This window comes from Ovis aries, chromosome 1 (assembly GCF_016772045.2).
Source record: "Ovis aries strain OAR_USU_Benz2616 breed Rambouillet chromosome 1, ARS-UI_Ramb_v3.0, whole genome shotgun sequence".
NCBI classification, from domain to species: Eukaryota; Metazoa; Chordata; class Mammalia; order Artiodactyla; family Bovidae; genus Ovis; species Ovis aries.
The window spans coordinates 124,915,143-124,934,848 of record NC_056054.1 but is presented as its reverse complement, the minus strand read 5'-3'; the positions used below and the strand labels follow the sequence as shown (position 1 = coordinate 124,934,848).

The 19,706-nt window shown below is 45.1% G+C and overlaps 1 protein-coding gene across 7 annotated transcripts in view; it reads right to left on the bottom strand.

Annotated features, from left to right (window-relative positions):
- Positions 1 to 19,706, bottom strand: part of TIAM1 (TIAM Rac1 associated GEF 1) — a 461,928-nt gene that overhangs the window by 170,788 nt on the left and 271,434 nt on the right. The gene's annotated exons all lie outside the window — the stretch shown is intronic.

Here is a 19,706-nt window from a genome sequence, read left to right as displayed (position 1 = left end):
GTACCTGCACCCCTACACTCGTGATTCCCTTTGAATCTTCCAAACGTCTCAACAAACAGAAATGAGTGGCAGGAAATCAGGGAGTCTCAGTTACTCTCAAAGCAGAACTATAGCTATCACAGAAGTTGAAGAAGATGCTAAAAGACAGTAAAACAAAAGACCGAATTCAATATGATAGACCTTCTCATCGTATACACAGGGTATTGCTGAGAATTCATGCTCACAAATTCTCATGTTTTCAAAATAAGCTCCATGAACAGGCATTGTGAGTGGTCTTTGTTTTCCAAAACCTGGCTTCTGGTGAGACTGGAGATGCTAAGACAGGAGAGGGGCTTCTAATGTGGCTCAGCCGTAAAGAATCCACCTGTCAGTGCAGGAGATGCAAGTTCAATCCTTGGGTCCGGAAGATCTCCTGGAGAAGCAAATGGCAACCCATTCCAGTATTCTTGCCTAGAAAACTCCATGAACAGAGGAGCCTGGTGACACCTATAGTCCATGGTGTCGCAAAAGAGTCGGACACAACTTAATGACTAAACTATAAGACAGGAGGAAGCCTGAGGGCTTCCTGGGGGTGGCTGCCTCTCATTCCTCTCCTACAGATCACTCCTGTGGGGCTGCCCACGACTAGCACCTATAACTGGTAGCCTCATTAAGGCGGAACTCAAGATGACAAACAGCTTGCAGAGAAACACAGGGAAAAGTGCGTACTGTTGTGGAAGGTGGTCACATCAAGACAGTAAATAAATAAATATCCATATCCATATAAGATAGCATAGGAAGTGAAGTTACCGTTCACCCTATCTTGGAAAATATGCTACTCTGCCATGAACCTGGTGACTCACGCTTGCCAGGAGAGGAACACCAGTTCTCAGCAATATGCCATTATTACCCTCCAGTACATGTCCTCGCCATAATTCCCCCAACTGCTACTTTTCCCAGGCATCCTCCTTAAGCTGCTCTCTGCAAAGTTTAAAATTTTCAAAGCGATTCCTGAATTGCTTAGGAACTGGCAGAAATTAATAAGCAACAGCCCATTTACATTGAAATGGACTCATTACAGTGCCAGCTGCCAATAATTTGCAAGGGCTGGATTCTTGCTGGCAAACCAGGCCTGCGGGCGGCTGTCCTCCACCTGCACATAGAGGCTGATAATACATTTTTTATACTTGAAAAAAAAAAAAAAGTACATATTCTGCTACCAGAACTGAAATGTTTCTCTATTATAGTCTTCTATTCCCTAAGCAGAAAAACGCTATGGGGAAGAAAGTGAAAAGTTGTCAGGCATTGTTTAAAAAATATGTAGGAAGACAAAACCCAGTCTATCTGGGATCTGGGATCATTTTTTCTCCCCCTGATTCTGATGGAAAAACTATTTTGACCTGTGACCTGTAGAACTGACCCCATGATGTAAAACAGATGAAGAGAACATATTTGCTCTTTGTGATCAGCAAATATGCTAAAGTTGCCGCAAGTCACCAAGGATTCAATCTGTATCAAGTGTTCACAGTGGACTGACTAACTCCACCATGGCCTTAGGAATATACACCACAACAACCTGAGAACCATCAGGATTCCGGATTTTCCTTAAGAGCCGCAAAGAATCCACCTTCAACAGGAGGTAGACAGGCTTCCCGGGTGGCTCCGTGGTAAAGAATCTGCCTGGCAATGCAGGAGACACAGGTTTGAGCCCAGGTCTGGGAAGATTCTTCATGCCACGGAGCAACTGAGCCAGAGCGTCACAACTTACCGAGCTCACGAGCTGCAACTACTGACGCCTGCACGCCCAAGAGAAGCCACCGCAAGGAGAAACCCGCACACTCCAAGGAGGAAGGAGCCGCCGCTCACTGCAACCAGACAAAAGCCCTCGCAGCACCAAAGACCCAGCTCAGCCTAAACAAATAAACAAGCAAGCGGCAGGGAAACAGCTAACTCAGTGATGGGAGCTTGAGCCTGGAGTCCCACTATATGCGTCACTCAGGTCAAAACTCAGCTTTGTCACTTACTTGCAAGGCGATTTGCGGCAAACACTAATTATCAGTTTACCCCTCTACAAATAGGGACAAGAACTCCTAAACCATTCTATTGAAATAAGCGTTAAATGACACCATCTATGTGACATGATTATTTCAGTGCCGACTCCTTGCTCAGCTCTCAATAAAAACACTAGATTATTAAAAACACTAGATTATTTTCACTGTTATGCAACACTTGTAAACCATAAGGAAGATGCGACAAGAAGGGCCACTATGAAGGGGAATTCCTTAAAACATGGTACCTATCTCACTGAACTGGGTCTACGTCTAAGTTGGATGAAACCAATCGCCTCAAATGTGCCATGAGACCAAAGGGGAATTCATTAACCCAGCTGGAAGACACGATTGACTCAATTTGCCACAGTGCACGCATACACGCAAACCACGCTGACAAAATCTGGCAGGACCGGTTGGACAGCTTGCATTGCATTAAGATGACCCCCAGTGAGGTGAATGATAAGTGTGCCAAGTTTTACAGTCTCCTTCTGATTCATCTCAACTCATAAAGTCAATTTCTGCATCAGGTGTCAAATAACCAGTTTTCACAGGGAAGTGTCTGTGCTGGAGAAGGGGAGGGCATTACCAAGCTAATCCCAGGCTTCAGATACCTCAAAAATAGACAGGGCTCAGAAGTTTCATCACTCCAACCTGAGACAAAATAGGACAGCGTCAGAAATACTGTGTTCATGGCAGTTAATCCATGGCTTTCCCTAAAGTGTCTGCCACAACAGAACTTTCTTTTTCACCTCAGAAAACACTCATGAGAGGCATCCTGTCACTTTTAAGTCCTTGCAAGTTCCAGGAATCAAAGTGTACAGAGAAAAGGATATTGTACTTGCCATCAAAATACCCACATCTACACCCCAAGCTCTATCACTTACTAACTTATGTGATCTTGGGCAAGCAAACTACCCATTCCAAGACTTAATAGAAAAAAGAAGGATGCATAATATTATCTGCTTTACTTAACGTCTACCTGAAAAGGTTGTTTTAAAACAGAAATTTGAGATTCAACAGGAAACACTATAAAAGACTACAGAAGGACGTTCATTCTTACTCTGTTCATCGTGAATAAGTGCCCCCAAAGTGTTTCATAATTACTAAATGAATGAGAATCAGAATATCTCCCTTCACCCTGAAACTTAAAGTGGGAAGGGAGTTGTAGTTTTGGGTCAAAATTCTAAATGAATCAGAAATCCTGAATATTTTTTATATGCAATAAGCACCGAAAGAATGTAGATTTTAATATTGACATTTAGTCCAAAAATTAGCCTGGGGTGAATAGATGGAGAGATGAATCTAGGACACTGAAAATTTATTATTGGTTCAGAAATTACAGTTAAAGAAAATTCATCAGTCATTTTGTTTTGCTGACGGTTCTTAACTATTATCATGTTAGAGAAAAGACTTAGCAGTGACTTCCAAAGATGCATGTTCTAAAATCGAATAGGAGACATTATCACTGGAAAAATAAAAGGACCCAAAGATTGAGACAAAGTGCTAGGGAACAGAATAAGGGTAATGAACGTACCTGGGTGATCAATTTACCCAGCTGGCTCAACTGGACTGTAAAGTTTTGGTAACAGCCAATCAGATGGGTAAAAGAGTAGTTGTAAGACTCACAAGGTCCTAATCAACTGTCAGAAAAAGGACAAACATTGCAGGTGCTAAGATCAGACAGGAACTTCCACCAGTGGCCCTTTGAGACCACTGTGATACAATGAGCCATGGGTTTCGGTTTTCGGGTTTGGCTGTGCTGGGTCTTCGCTGCAGCGTGTGGGCTTTCTCCAGCTGCAGCGCCTGGGGGCTTCTCCCTGGGGGTTTCTGTTTCTCTAGAGAGCAGACTCTAGAGTTCTGGCCAGCGGGCTGAGATGCTCCCACACCCTGTGGGATCTTAATTCCCTGACCAGGGATCAAACCCTCGTCCCCTGCGTTGGAAGGCAGATTCTTAATCACTGGGCCACCAGGGAAGTCCCTGAGTCAGATTTTTAGAACCACATCCTTTCAAAGACAAACTTCATATGACTGTTTCTTGTCTTGATAATTGATTCAAGGAAAAAAAAAAAAAATCACAGTTCAGGGACAGAAAGGCTGAAGAGGTATGATCCTGCTAAGTTGCAGCAGCTGCTTACCAGGAAAATCTCTTGGGATGCACACTTGCTCTCCAGAGTACTGGGCTGAGGAGGGGTAACTTGAGGGAGATGGGGGCCCGTGCCCAAATGTGGCTGGTTACTACTGCCACCTGGCCACCCCTCATCTGGCATAAAGGGACAGTTCCATCGGGGGTGAGCTTATCTGAAAACTGAGACTACGACAAGCACTCCTGAACAGAGAGGAGGAACCCACCTTCCCTATCAGGTACACCATGTGACTACTGGGTGCCTGGAGCAGGACCAGGATTCTCCATGAAAAACTAATCCCTCCACACAGATGGGAGGGCTTCCCAGGTGACACAGTGGTAAAGAATCCGCCTGCCAACGCAGGAGACCGGGGTTCGACCCCTGGGTTGGGAAGATCCCCTGTAGCAGGAAATGGCCACCCCCTCAGTATTCTTGCCTAGAGAATTCCACGGACAGAGGAGCCTGGCAGGCTAGAGTCCATGGGGTCACCAAGAGTCAGACACGGCTGAGCACACATCTCCCCCCTCATCTCAACAGAGATGAATGAATCGTGACAGGGTTTCCAAATTCCTCCTCCCCAAAGCTTGGATGAAATGGTTTTAGCCCAACCATGTTTTCCAAGGCGAGTAAAAAATAGACATCCAAATCGGCCAAACAAAATTCCTGAAAGTTCCCCTATCCAAAGACTGCCCTGATTTTGAGCAACTTCTCAGCATATCCAAATGCATCCCAAGGTAACTGGGAAAAACATGTTCATAGAATTGATATTCTTAAGCCAGCTAAGTCAGTTGGGAAATTTCCCCTGAAATGATAACTTTAATTTTAGAACAGTGAATCTTTGGCAATACTTAACCAACAGGTTCAGCTGGAACAGACATGACTGTGGTTTCCTAGGAGTCAAGGCAGTGCGCTGCAAAGTGAAGTAATATATTCTCCCCCGGCTCAGGGAGATCTACCATTTATGGAATGCTTACTATCTGGCTGGCACCATGTAAGTGACTTTAGACCAAAATACTACTCTCTAAGTTTCCCTTGGTTCTTGGTATTCATCATCTTGCGACTATACTTGGACACGGACAACTGCCAATGCGTACAACTCAACTCCAGCATTGCATCACCCACTACGAAGTGTTTGGAAACCACCAGTCCCAAAGGGCAGAGTTACACAGCTGGTCATCAGATCTTTCCAAACGCCCCCACACAGCCTGGCTCTGAAAGGGGCTCCAATGAAGTCCCAGCTTACTGAAATGGATCAGCTTTTTCAGGACAGACCCCAAGAATCATGTAATTTTTCAAGATTCTAAGCAGCATCATTCCTACTCAGAAGCCATGAAGCTACTGAACCCTTGAGAATTCCACCCAACATTCCAAGAGGAGTGACCACAGGACTTGAGAGAGCTCAACTCCCGGCTCCCGGCTCAATTTCAAGTCTGAGTCACATCAAAAAAGCACGCCCAGGTCATTGTAAGAGAGCACGGAAAAAAACTGATCTCAAAAGAAAATGGGAATGGAGCTGCCTGACTGCAGCTAACTTCTACCGCTGAAATCCTTCTTTCACGACTTCACCATGTCGTGGCTTAAGAGCTCCTAGTGAGAGAAGGAGGTCATCCCATAGAAGACAGTGAGAGGGGATGGTACTCTGTTGAAACTGCTTCTGTAACTCCTGCCCAATGTATCAGACTGTTTCACCTTTAAACTGCACTCCCCAACAATCTTCTTGAAAATACATCAATGCCTGAGTTTGGAAGAGATTGCAACATACAATCGCATCACCAACAACATCTTTTCCAAGCCACTCAGCAGACATGACCCCCGTATCCCCATCAGCCTCTCCAGGCACATTTCCTGAGACCCCCACACAGAGTGGGGGAGGGTAGCTACTCTTTCACCATCCAAGACAGAAGCTCAAGAGGAGAGAATCTGGTTTTCAAGGCAAAAGTTGAACCTTGAACAGAGACGGGGTGTCTCCATCTTAAAGGACACGGCCTTGGCCTTGAGTGAGCCCTGCAGAGGAAGGGCATCACCACAAGGGTAAGGATGGCTGCACCCAGCAGCGGCTGCCTGCCTCCAAAGACTCTTCCCCAGGCTCATTCAAGAGGACCCAAATGTAGGAAAACGGCCATTTCCGTGACGCTCTCCAGCCCCTAACAACCTGGCCTCTCCCTTCACCTGTTCTCCAGCAGCCAAGAAGGAAGTCTTTCAGACCAAAAGACGGTCAGGACGTCAAGCAGTCCTCTTTTTCTTCATCATGAAGCAGAGTGGGACCCGATCATCCCAGCGATTTCAACCCTTCGCCACCGCACAAGCCGCCGCTGTGCGCCCAGGAGCTGCCTTTCCCACTAAGAATGGGAGGATCACTCTGTGAATCAGACAAGAGCTCCCTGGACTGAGGCCACGCATGCAGGTGGCTGGTGTGGCAACTCTGCCTGCCAGCAAGGAGGGCTGGGACTGTCTTTGTCAGAGGACAGGGGAGAGGCCACCAGGCTAGGGTGCGTCCGACTCGTGCTGCTGATCCCTGGCACTCTGAGGCTAAAGGGCCCCCCAGAGGGCATCACGCCCCCTCTCCCCCGGGATGCCTGCTCCATCCTCCTTGGGTTCTGTTCCTGCCACTGTGGGATCTGTGTTGGCGGAAGGTATATGCGAGATGGCAAAATACTCCAGGAGAAAAGGTTACAGAGAGAGCTGGTAGACTGGATGCTAAGGAGGGAGAGGAAGGAAGAACAGCTAGAAACGATAAGTTTGTGCATACATGTGCCTCTTTGATAGCAAGTGGACTTAATAACTAAAAGTCAAGGAGCAAGTATGACAGCTGGAAAACAGAGCCACCAGACATAAAAACGGAAGCTGTAATGGGGTCCCCTGCAACACTGTTGCTAGGGGGACACTGGGAACTTCAATTTCGGTATGTGTTTAGGTGGGAAGATAGGATTTGCAGGGGGGCGTGGGGGGGGGGCGGGGTGTGGATAACTGCTTTACAGTGTGATGTTACTTTTTGCTGTATGACAAAGTGAATCAGCTCTGTGTTTGCACACATTCCCTCCCTCAAGGGCCTCCCTCCCATCCCCAACCCCCCCCCCCTTCCTACCCATCTAGGTCATCACAGAACAACACCCAACTGAGCTCCCCTTGCTTTATAGCAGGTTCCCATCAGCTATCTATTTCACACAACAGTTCAGTACAGCCGCTCAGCCGTGTCCGACTCACATGGTAGTGTATATATCTCCCCATTCATCCCACCCTCCCCTCCCTCATTGTATCCACGTGGTACAGAGGAACCTATTTGCTGGGCAGGAAGAGAAATGCAGACAGAAAGAACACGCATGGGAAGACAGGATTTTAATTAAGTTTCAATCTTCCGCTGATAGAATCGCCCGCTTGAAAGTCAAATAAAATCATTTTTACAAAAATGTTAAAGAAATTCCTCCCAAAGATGTTCAAAACTGGGATGAATCTCTACGTGTAAGTCCTCGTCTTTTCAAACAAAAGAGACTAAGTCTCAGTCATAAGCCAGAATGACAGCCCACGGTTCCCAAGTCAATCCCCGAGTACTTCACCCAAAACACTCCTTTACGCTCTCCTCATTTTATAACGAAAAACATCTTTTAAAGTGATCTCAGTTTTATATTTTCAAATCAATTCAAATTGTTTTCCAGTTAGGCATTCAAGACTACAGCTCTAACAGGAAAAACACAAGTCCTTATGTCGCTGACTCTAACAAATACATTTTTCATGTTGAATGTCTCTGAAGTTGACTATATCTTAATTGCAAAGGTGTGATGAAAATTAGCACCATTTTCTTTCTTGGTTGGTGGCACATAAGAGTGGTTTGTCTTAGAATGGTTAGCAAGTCCTGAAAGAGAGGATATAAAAACAGATTTTTAAATAGATAGTCATAACTGCTTGGTGAATTACAGGGGTACAGCAGAGTGTCTACATAAGAACCTACCGATTGTTAACAATTCAGTTCAACTCAACTATTATTTACTGAGCACCCACTTTATGTTTGGGATAAGGAAACCAGATAGTTCTTTATATTCCCACAACCTAAAAAAATGGTGGACACTTTTCCACTCTGAGATAGGGTTGTAAAGGCTAATCAGACTTTATTAATAGTGAATGACAGGGGAGGGGATGAATTGGATATTTGGGATTAACAGATACACTCTACTATATATAAAATAAACGAGAACCTACTGCATAGCACAGGTAACTCCATTCAGTGTCTTATAATAACCTATGATGGAAAACAATCTGAAAAAGAGAGTGTGTGTGTGTAGCTGAGTCAATGTGCTGTGTGCCCGAAAGATCGTAAATCAACTGTGCGCTCTGCTCAGGCATGTCCCACACTTTGCGACCCCATGCACTATAGCCCACCAGGCTCCTCTGTCCATAGGATTTTCCCAGCAAGAATACTGGAATGGGTTCCCATTTCCTCCTCCATATAAATCAACTATATGTCAATTTTAAAAATAAACAATTTTTAAAAATAGCAAATGATGGAAAGAAACAGACGAATTCTGCAAGGGGAGCTATGGGTCCAATCTGGTTCTGAAAGGTTCGTTGGATTTGGCTTGGCTTGTGAGGATGGGAGGAAATGAACAGGGATAGGAGAGAGCTTGCAAAAAAAGGGCAGAATGTTCCAGGAAAAGCGCAAAGACTCAGGCATGAAAGCATTAATCCAACGTCGTACAGAAGCACATGGAAAGGGGCTGGAGGTGATGGGGCTTTTAGAAAGATAGGCTGGGGTTATGGATGCAACACAGAGAAATTAGATGTTATTAAGTGTAATGAAGTCTGTGATAGGATTTGATTAGGGGAGCTACATGATCAAATATGTTCTCCCCCAATCCCTCCCTACCCTCTGGGGTAACATGAAAGAGAAGGTGGAGGCTTGTTGCAACCAAAGCATCAGGCAGTGCCTGGAGAAAATAAGGAGTTGTTGTTCAGTCCCTAAATCATGTCTGATTCTTTGTGACCCCATGGACTGCAGCACGTCAGGCTTCCCTATCTTTCACTATAACCAGAATTTGTTCAGATTCGTGTCCATTGAATCAGTGATGCTATGTAATCATCTCATCCTCTGTCGTCCCCTTCCCCTTCTGCCTTCAATCTTATCCAGCCTCAGGGTCTTTTCTAAGGAGTCCGTTCTTCGCATCAGGTGGCCAAAATATTGGCGCTTCAGCATCAGTCCTTGCAACGAATACTCAGGGTTTATTTCCTTTAGGATGGACAGGTGAGCCTTGGGATAAGAAATGAGGCTGCTCCATATCCCATTGCTCAGTCACTCTGTTCTATGAATGGAGTCACTAGGACTTGGTGACCACACATATCTCTGTGAGAAATAAGGAGGGAAGGAGAAAAAGAAGGAAGAGACACTCCTGGCATTTCTGGTCTAGTAACTGACAAAAGAGAAGATGACAATAACACCTTCCACTGTGAGAACAAATGGAACATCCAATCCAAAATTACACACTTGAAAGGCCAGAAGTCCCTGCCAGTGGTCCTACAGGAAATTCGGTGTCCATTCCACACAAGGCCTCAGGCCCAAAGGAACTGAGTTTGGAAAACACCAATGCAGCCATAGAAGAAAGTAAGAAAAATATCCTCCCCAAATGCTTAGATCAGGAAGGATACCAAAACAGAAACACAAACAGTGGCCAATACTACAATCAAAGACCTTAAAATCAACAACAACAACAACAAAAACCACATATCTCATAACCTATGAGAGGCAACAGGTTAAAAACACTATCACACTATACTTTTATTGACCAAGCCAGGATCTGTAATAATAAATGGATTCATAGACAATTTCACACAAAAGTAAAAGCTTGATGCTTCAGGTTTGGTACCACAAAATTAAAATGTAAATCAGGTTTGAGTGCAGCCCCCAAAACTCCCTAGGGCTGCAGGAACACCCATTATGCTCCCTACTCACACCTTGGGATTGGGGTTATAGTTTAAATAAGATCACTGACTGCAACGCTGACGTTCCAAAACTGTACAAAAACCACAGTGGAATGTGCCTGGACTGTATAAATAAGTGTGGCTGAGCACCACTTCCAAGAAAGGTAGCATTTAAGGACAATCCCTTCACCTTTCTGTGAGTGAGTGAGATGAGAAGCTGACAGCTATGAACATCAGGTAGATTTCAGGTGAGGTTCCAAGTTACTTACGCTCTGCTAGTGACCATGATAAAGATGGCGCAAGTAGGGCACATGGCAAAGGGGACAGAGGGATGGCAGGAAAGACAGACACTAATTTGTTGTTCAGTCACTAAGTCATGTCCATTTTTTTGAGACGCCACGGACTGCAGCACGCCAGGCTTCTCAATCCTTCACTGTCTCCCAGAGTTTGCTCAAACTCATATACATTGAATTGGTGATGCCATCCAACCATCCCATCCTCTGTCACCCCTTCTCCTCCTGCCTTCAACCTTTCCCAGCATCAAATTCTTTTCCAATCAGCCAGCTCTTTGCATCAGGTGGCCAAAGTACTGGAGCTTCAGCTTGAGCATCAGTCCTTCCAATGAACTGTGGGGCTACTAACTTTAGAACTCGATCCGACTTTACTAAGAGGATCATTCAGAAGTTTTTATGGTCCCTATACTTAAAAAGAACTGCACAAGTCTTTAAGTTGCTTAAGTCAAAATCCATAAATATCATAATGGGAATCATCAAGAGATTTTCTCTGCTGGGCATTCTTTTTACAGTAAATAGGTGATTCAATTAAGGCAACAAGTACCAGTGAGACAAACTCCAGAAATTCAAGATGGAAAACAAATCCTTAGTTTATCTTCTTTTTAAGGCTTATTTACTAGTTTGTTTTTGGCTATGGTGGCTCTTCATTGCTGCACGCAGGCTTTCTCTAGTCTTGACAAGCGAGGGCTACTCTCCAATCGCACTATGCGGGCTTATTGTACTGGTTTCTACCCCACTCCAGCATTCCTGCCTGGAGAATCCCAGGGACGGAGGAGCCTGGTGGGCTGCAGTCCATGGGGTCGCGAAGAGTCGGACACAACTGAGCAACTTCACTTTCCCTTTTCACTTTCATGCATTGGAGAAGGAAATGGCAACCCACTCCAGTGTTCTTGCCTGGAGAATCCCAGGGACGGGGGAGCCTGGCGGGCTGCCGTCTATGGGGTCGCACAGAGTCGGACACGACTGAAGCGACTCAGCAGCAGCAGCAGCAGCAGCTCAAGGGCCTGAGGGCTTCAACAGCTGTGGCTGGCGGGCTCTAGAGCATTGGCTCAGCAGCTGTGGTGCAAAGGCTTAGTTGCCTTGTAGCAAACGGGACCTTCCCAGACTAGGGACTGAACCTACATCCCTTGCATTGCAAGGTGGATTCTTAGCCACTGGACAAGCAGGGAAGCCCCCTAATTCTGAGTTTAAAGGCTGACTCAAGATCTTTTTGGCTGAATAATGACTAATATTCATCCCAGCCAAATAACAAATTGGAAGAGAAATATAAAGCAGCCAAAGTCATTGCACACTGGATTTCTGAAAGCAGAAGAAAAAGAATTTAAAAAAGCATGTACGCCCCTCCCTGAAGTCATAAGAGGATAATCAACATAAAGACGGTTCCTGGGAGGTCATGAGAACATTTCTAAAACAATGATACATCAAAGTCCCCAGAAAAAGCCGATACACACAATCACAAAGTGAATCTGTTCCCTGTGTGACAGCAACCAGCTTAAAAAGCTTGACAGTCACTGCCAAGTAATATCTATGAGCCCACACACAAGGCGAGTGAAACACACACCAGGCCGTGCCTTGTAAGAATTAATGAGGACGCTCCTATCCAGGGCTGCTGCTGCTGCTGCTAAGTCGCTTCAGTCGTGTCCGACTCTGTGCGACCCCATAGACGGCAGCCCACCAGGCTCCCCCGTCCCTGGGATTCTCCAGGCAAGAACACTGGAGTGGGTTGCCATTTCCTTCTCCAATGCAGGAAAGTGAAAAGTGAAAGTGAAGTCGAGTCCAACTCTTAGGGACCCCATGGACTGCAGCCCACCAGGCTCCTCCATCCATGGGATTTTCCAGGCAGGAGTACTGGAGTGGGGTGCCATTGCCTTCTCCCCTATCCAGGGCACTAACATGTAAAAGGTCTAATGGGAATCCTCACCCAGTGAAACCATTCCGACCACGCCCCCCCCAAAACAGAGTGAGTGTGTGTCATCACTTATTTAATCAACACATAAACTACATGTATGTGCTCTTGTGCAAATACGTTATGCACATTTTAAGTTCCTATGTATGTTTATAATTTTCCTCATTTATTTGAACTTAAGTACACAGAAATTTAAATGCATAACAGAGAAATTCTGAAATTCCCTTCCTACGCCCTCATGAAATCATCTTGCACATATACCCAGTAGTAAAGACCACTGTTGTGGGACAGGGAAAGCCGATCTGGAAACTAAGAAAAAATAAGGAAAGACAGTGGAAAACGCATAGGGATGCCTCCTGAACTTTACCGACATCTCAGGCTTACTGTGAAGCAGTAGTATAGCAGTGTCAAAACCTCCCAGAATCTTCAAGAAGGGAATGCAACCATTCAGAAGACCAAGTCAGTAGACACATAGGGAAAACTGATGCCTGCTCTGAACTTGTCTGCTGACAGCACCAGCTCTAGACGACCCATTAAATTGTGTTTTCACAATCAAGACAGTTAACAATATCCCTTCACTAGTCATCAATAAAACAATGTCATGTGCAGAAAAAGAGGATGATATAAAAAGGAAGATCTCATTTTTGCAACTTCCTCATCCCCAATCCCTGGAAGACAATATAACGATGGGCCAAGAAGCAGTAAGCAAAAACACATTTGCAACCATCACTGCATTGTTCAGTGTGAGTAATCTCAGACACAGCCAGGGTAAGGAGCCAAGAAATTTCAGTTATATAGTCTGGAAGAATAAAGGCTAGCAATAACACATGCAAAGGAAAATTATTTTAAAAAAGGTTTTGGTGAGTCTGTTTCTATTTTGTAAATAAATTCATATGTGTCACTTCTTTTTAGATTCTGCACAAAAGGGAAGTCATATGATACTTCTTCTCTGTCTGACACACTTCACTCAGTATGACAACCTCTAGGTCCATCCACGTTGCTGCAATTGGCAGCGTTTCATTCTTTTCAAGGGCTGAGTAATATTCCTTTGTATATCAAACGTATGGTTGCCAGGGGGAGAAGGGATACACGTACTGGCAGTTTCAGATCAACAGGCAGACACTGCTATATTTAAATGGACAACCAACAAGGCCCTACTGTACAGCACAGAGAACTCTGCTCAGCGTTATGTGGCAGCCTGGATGGGAGAGGAGTTTGGGGGAGAATGGATACATGTCTACGCATGGCTGAGTCCCTGTGCTGTCCACCTGAAACTATCACAACACTGTTAATCTGTTGTACTCCACTATAAAGAGTTTAAAAAAGAAATGAATGAATGAATGTTTGAAAATATTTTTAAACAAAATTTTCATCCTGAAGTGGGAAATGCAGGTTTCCTCTTCTGGGAGAAATCCTCTCTCTCTCTAGCTTCCAATACAAGTAACAAAAGGAGTTCTCACTGGGGGCCCTTCATCAGCATTTGACCTCGCTGATTTCGTCCCCTAAAAAATTAAAAAATTAAAAAAATTTTAAAAAGTAAAAACCATGCTCCCTCCCCGTGGATTCCCTTATATAGTTCTCACATGTCCTCCTCACCCCAACTGTAGTTTCTACCCTCAGCCTTCTACCTAACTCTCCAGACCAAGTACTTTCCTCTTTAACAGACTTCTTTACTTCCTTCCACAGTGTCGTCTACCTTCATCTCCATTTTAGTACAAATCCCTCTTCCTAAGCCCCTCTGGACACCTCCATAGGGTGAGCCTGTTGGATGAGCCATAGGGTGAGCTCAAATCTAACACACCATTTAGGGTCAAAATTTTCCACACTGACGATCCCTCCCAAAAGGCAGCAAGATTCATAAATGTAACAGAGTTGAGATGCAGTCAGAACCAGCCTTCATCTGCTCATTAACGTCCCCATGACCTTGAATGAAACAATAAACATCCCCACGGACCACCTTCTCCAACTGCAAAATAGGAAATCTACCTTGTAGGTCTGTGCTGGGGACGAAATGAGGCCATGAGAGACATCCTTCTGTCGTATTTACTTGCGCTCCCCTTGTGGCTCAGCTGGTAAAGAATCTGCCTGCAACGCGGGAGACCTGGGTTCGATTCCTGGGTTAGGAAGATCCCCTGGAGAAGGGAAAGGCTACCTACTCCAGAATTCTGGCCTGGAGAATTCCAAGGACTGTACTCCGTGGAGTTCCATGGGGTTGCAAAGAGTCGGATACAAGTTGTACTTACTTAGGGCTTCATACATGTTCATCTCTGGACTTGCCTGGTGGCACAGTGAGTAAGAGTCCACCTGCCAATGCAGGGGACATGGGTTCGATCCCTGGTCCGGGAAGATTCCACGTGCCATGGAGCAAGTAAGCCCATGAGCCACACCTACTGAGCCTGTGTGCCCAAGGGCCAGACACTGCAGATACTGAGCCCGGGTGCTACAACCATGAAAGCCCACATACAAGACACAATCAGTGTCCCTCAAGAACGCCACTGCATCGGTCCTGCACCGCTAAATGACATGCACACACCCCTGGCACACCCAGCAGACACGAACCAAAGGACTAAAGAACAACAGGCACAAGAGTCGGTCTTCCTCAAAGATCTACTCAGGAGGTTAGGGAGAACAGGAGCGTTGGGGTAGATTAATAATGGAATACAGACTGTTAATGTGCATGATTTTCTATAGGAAAAAAATAGACTGGGAAAGACTAGAGATCTCTTCAAGAAAATTAGAGATGGCAAGGGAACATTTCATGCAACAAAGTGCAAACTAAAGGACAGAAATGGCATGGACCTAAGAAAAGCAGGAGATGTTAAGAAGAGGTGGCAAGAATACACAGAAGAACTATACAAAAAAAGATCTTCATGACCCAGATAACCACGAAGGTGTGATCACTCACCTAGAGTCAGACATCCTGGAATGCAAAGTCACGTGGGCCTTAGGAAGCATCACTACGAACAAAGCTAGGAGAGGTGATGGAATTCCAGTTGAGCTGTTTCAAATCCTGAAAGATGATGCTGTGAAAGGGCTACACTCAATATGCCAGCAAATTTGGAAAACTCAGCAGTGGCCACAGGACTGGAAAAGGTCAGTTCTTATTCCAATCCCAAAGAAAGGCAATGCCAAAGAATGTTCAAATTACTGCACAACTGCATTCATCTCACACACTAGCAAAGTAATGCCCCAAATTCTCCAAGCCAGGCTTCAACAGTACGTGAATCATGAACTTCCAAATGCTCAAGCTGGATTTAGAAAAGGCAGAGGAAAGCTGAGATCAAATTGCCAACATCCACTGGATCATCAAAAAAGCAAGAGAATTCCAGGAAAACATCTACTTTTGCGTTGACTACACCAAAGCCTTTGACTGTGTAGATCCCAACAAACTGTGGAAAACTCTTAAAGAGATGGGAATATCAGACCACCTGACCTGCCTCCTATATCCAGGTCAAGAAGCAACAATTAGAACCAGACATGGCACAACAGACTGGTTCCAAATTGGTAAAGGAGTACGACAAGGCTGTATACTGTCACCCTGCTTATTGAACTTATATGCAGATACATCATGAGAAATGCCAGGCTGGATGAAGCACAAGCTGGAATCAAGATTGCCGGGAGAAATATCAATAACCTTAGATACGCAGATGATACCACCCTTATGACAGAAAGCAAAGAGGAACTAAAGAGCCTCTTGATGGAAGTCAAAGAGGAGGGTGAAAAAGCTGCCTTAAAACTCGACATTCAAATAACTAAGATAATGGCATCTGGTCCCATCATTTCAAAGCAAATAGACAGAGAAACAATGGAAACAATGACAGATTTTATTTTCTTGGGCTCCAAAATCACTGCAGATGGTGACTGCAGCCATGAAATTAAAAGACACTTGCTGCTTGGAAGAAAAGCTATGACCAACCTAGACAGCATATTAAGAAGCATACACATTACTTTGCTGACAAAGGTCCATCTAGTCAAGGCTATGGTTTTTCCAGTGATCATGTATGGATGTGAGAGTTGGACTATAAAGAAAGCTAAGTGCAGAGGAATTGATGCTTTTGAACTGTGGTGTTGGAGAAGACTCTTGAGGAGTCCCTTGGACTGCAAGGAGATCCAACCAGTCCATCCTGAAGGACATCAGTCCTGGGTGTTCATTGGAAGGACTGATGTTGAAGCTGAAACTCCAATACTTTGGCCACGTGATGTGAAGAGCTGACTCATTGGAAAAGAGCCTGATGCTGGGAAAGATTGAAGGCAGGAGAGGGGACGACAGAGGATGAGATGGTTAGATAGCATCACCAACTCAATGGACATGAGTTTCAGCAAACTCTGAGAGTTAGTGATGAACAGGGAAGCCTGGCATGCTGCAGTTCATGGGGTAGCAAAGAGTCAGACACAACTGAGCAACTGAACTAAACTGAACTGATGATTTTCTAAAACGAAATACCCGTCTTTCTCCCAAAATAAAATGGCACATGGAGTGGTTAGAAATCAATTCTCTTTTTGTGGAGCATTTTATTGCAAAATTTTGCAAAGCTCTGTTCTTTCAAGATATGCTTCATCAGTCTTCTCCTCTGAATCCCTGTAGTAATCAGTTATTTGAAAACTTGTCTTAATCCTCTCCTCTATTAGGATGGGAGAAGGCAATGGCACCCCACTCCAGTACTCTTGCCTGGAAAATCCCACGGACAGAGGAGCCTGGAAGGCTGCAGTCCATGGGGTCGCTAGGAGTCAGACACTACTGAACGACTTCACTTTCACTTTTCAGTTTCATGCATTGGAGAAGGAAATGGCAACCCACTCCAGTGGTCTTGCCTGGAGAGTCCCAGGGACAAGGGAGCCTGGTGGGCTGCCATCTATCGGGTTGCACAGAGTCGGACATGACCCAGGAGAAGAATCCTTTCATTTTAGAGGACCTCAGTCTACTTTTAAGGTCTTCAAGTGATTGGATAAGGCCCACCCACATTATGGAGGATAACCTGCTTTACTCAATGTCTGATTTAAATGCTAAACCACATTTTTTAAAATGCCTGGTAAAAGAAAACAGTGAGGAAAGAAGGAAAAGAAAGAACAAACCACCATATGATCCTAAAATCCCACCCCCGGGGATGAAGAAACTATACTTCAAAAAGACACACGCACCCAATGTTCAGTGCAGCACTGTTCACATAGCCAAGGCTTGGAAGCAGCCTCAGGGTCCATCGGGCCTCCCTCGTGGCTCAGACAGTAAAGAACCACCTGCAGTGCAGGGAACATGGGTTCCATCCCTGGGTTGGGAAGATCCCCTGGAGGAGGGAATGACTCCCCACCCCAGCATTTGTGCCTGGAGAATCCCATGGACAGAGGAGCCTAATGGGCTACAGTTCACAGGGTCACAAGGAGTCAGACATGACTGAGTGACTAGCACATTAGCTCCTTTCAAGGAGTCACCAACACAAGAATGATGCGGTACATGTAGAAAATGGGGTACTACTCAACCATTAAAAACAGCGAAATAATGCCATCCGCAACATGAATAAACCTACAGATTGTCATACTGAGTGAAGTTAGACTGAGAAAGACAAATGTCATATAGCACCAGTTACATGTGGAATCTTAAAAAAAAAAAAAAAGTACTCACGAGCATATTTACAAAACAGAGACAGCGTGCCAGATGTAAAAACCAAAATTGCGGTTGCCAGTGGGGAAAGAAGCGGGAGGGATACATTTAGAGCTTGGGATTGACATATACACACTCCTATATGTAAGAGAGGTAAGTAATGAGGACCTATTATACTGCACAGAGAACTCAACTCAGTACTCTGCAGTGCCTTACAAGGGAAAAGCATCTACAAAAGAGTGGTGTGTGTACATGGATCACTGATCCACTTCGCTGCATGCCTGAAAGGAACACAATATGATAACGCAACTACATGCCAATAAAAACTGTTTATCAAAAAAAGCACATGAAGAATGCCTGGCGTACAAAACAAACAGACCTCGCAGCAAACTGCAAGGTATTTAACCAAATAACTGGGCACCACAGCCAAGTTCACATATAATATTAACCACCCCGTGTCCCGGGAGAGTTTTTCTCTAGTACCTAGTAATGGCATCAATACCAGCCAAAGGAACAAAAGGAATAAAACATGTTGCCACACAGAATGTTTACAACAGAATATCCAGCAGGTGTTTAGACAATCCAGTCTACAATTCTACTTGATTTCAGCCCTAGGGGAAAAAAAAAGGTCTTCTTGGGGTGTTAGTGGTAACTGCAGGCTCTGGGGGCATCAAGGGGTCATGGAGAGAGTGGTCTGACTTTCCAGATGTCATCTTTACCACTTATTTCTCGGGGAAAGCACCCTTCCAAGCTTAGGTTTCCTAGCAGCCAACATCATCAAGAGTTGTGGCTCTCTTTTACGTTATGGAAAACAGAGTCAAAATACATTTGAAGATTGGACAATACAGGTACAGCAGCCGCCCCCCCACCCAGCGTTAGTCCTCCCCCACCCCTCACACATATACACAAATAAGGCATCCTAGGCACACAAGCGTCCCTGTGGCGACATTTCTGCTCTAGCCCTGGATCTGAAATTACCACCCTCTCCCACCTCTGAGCCAAGATTTCAAGCACACAGCAGGGTGGGGGTGGGGGGAATGTCCCCAGCAAGTCCTCAGTTCCGATGCAGCTGGGCTTAAAATTAAGCTTGCAAGCCCAGGGATGGAGCGGGGAGGGCAGAGTGATTGTTCAACACCCTCCTACACTCAGCTCATGACTAACGCATCACAATGGGAAAGCAATTCCTCCCAGCTAGCTGGAAGCGACAAGTTCACATTTAAACCAAACCAGCCCCCGGAAGGCTCAGTGCAGCCTTCCCAAGCCCAAAGTGTACCCCTTTCTGAAAATATTCACCTTGACAAAAAACAAACAGAGAGATGAGGCTTAGGAGTTCTAATTCTGAATGCTTCCCTTCAGCACTTGTTGGTGTTCAGTCGCTAAGTCATGTCCGACTCTGGAACCCATGGACTGCAGCACCCCAGACTTCCCTGTCCTTCACTATCTCCCGGAGTTTGCTCAAACTCATGTCCATTGGATGCTATCTAGTCATCTCATCTTCTGCCGCCCCCTTCACCTTCTGCCAGGGAGCTTGAATTTCCAAGGACAAAATCAAAAAACATGCCCACTAGGGAAGCCATAGGTATTCCCCTTTGAGCTCCCTGAAAACCTGTTAACTCGGGAGCAAATCACTTCATTTCTCTGTGGTTTCAGGTTCTTCCTCAGTAAAATTCAGCACGTAGTCAGCACTTTCAAAAGGTAGAAAACAAGAGCCCAAAGTTAGGTGTGGTATGTCACAGGGAGAAAAAAGGTACTGTGTACATCATCGATGCAGGGATTTGATATCCTATTCAAAATAGCATCCAGGAGAAGGAGGAGGAGCACTAACCAAGTGTATTCACTAAACAGAGCTCA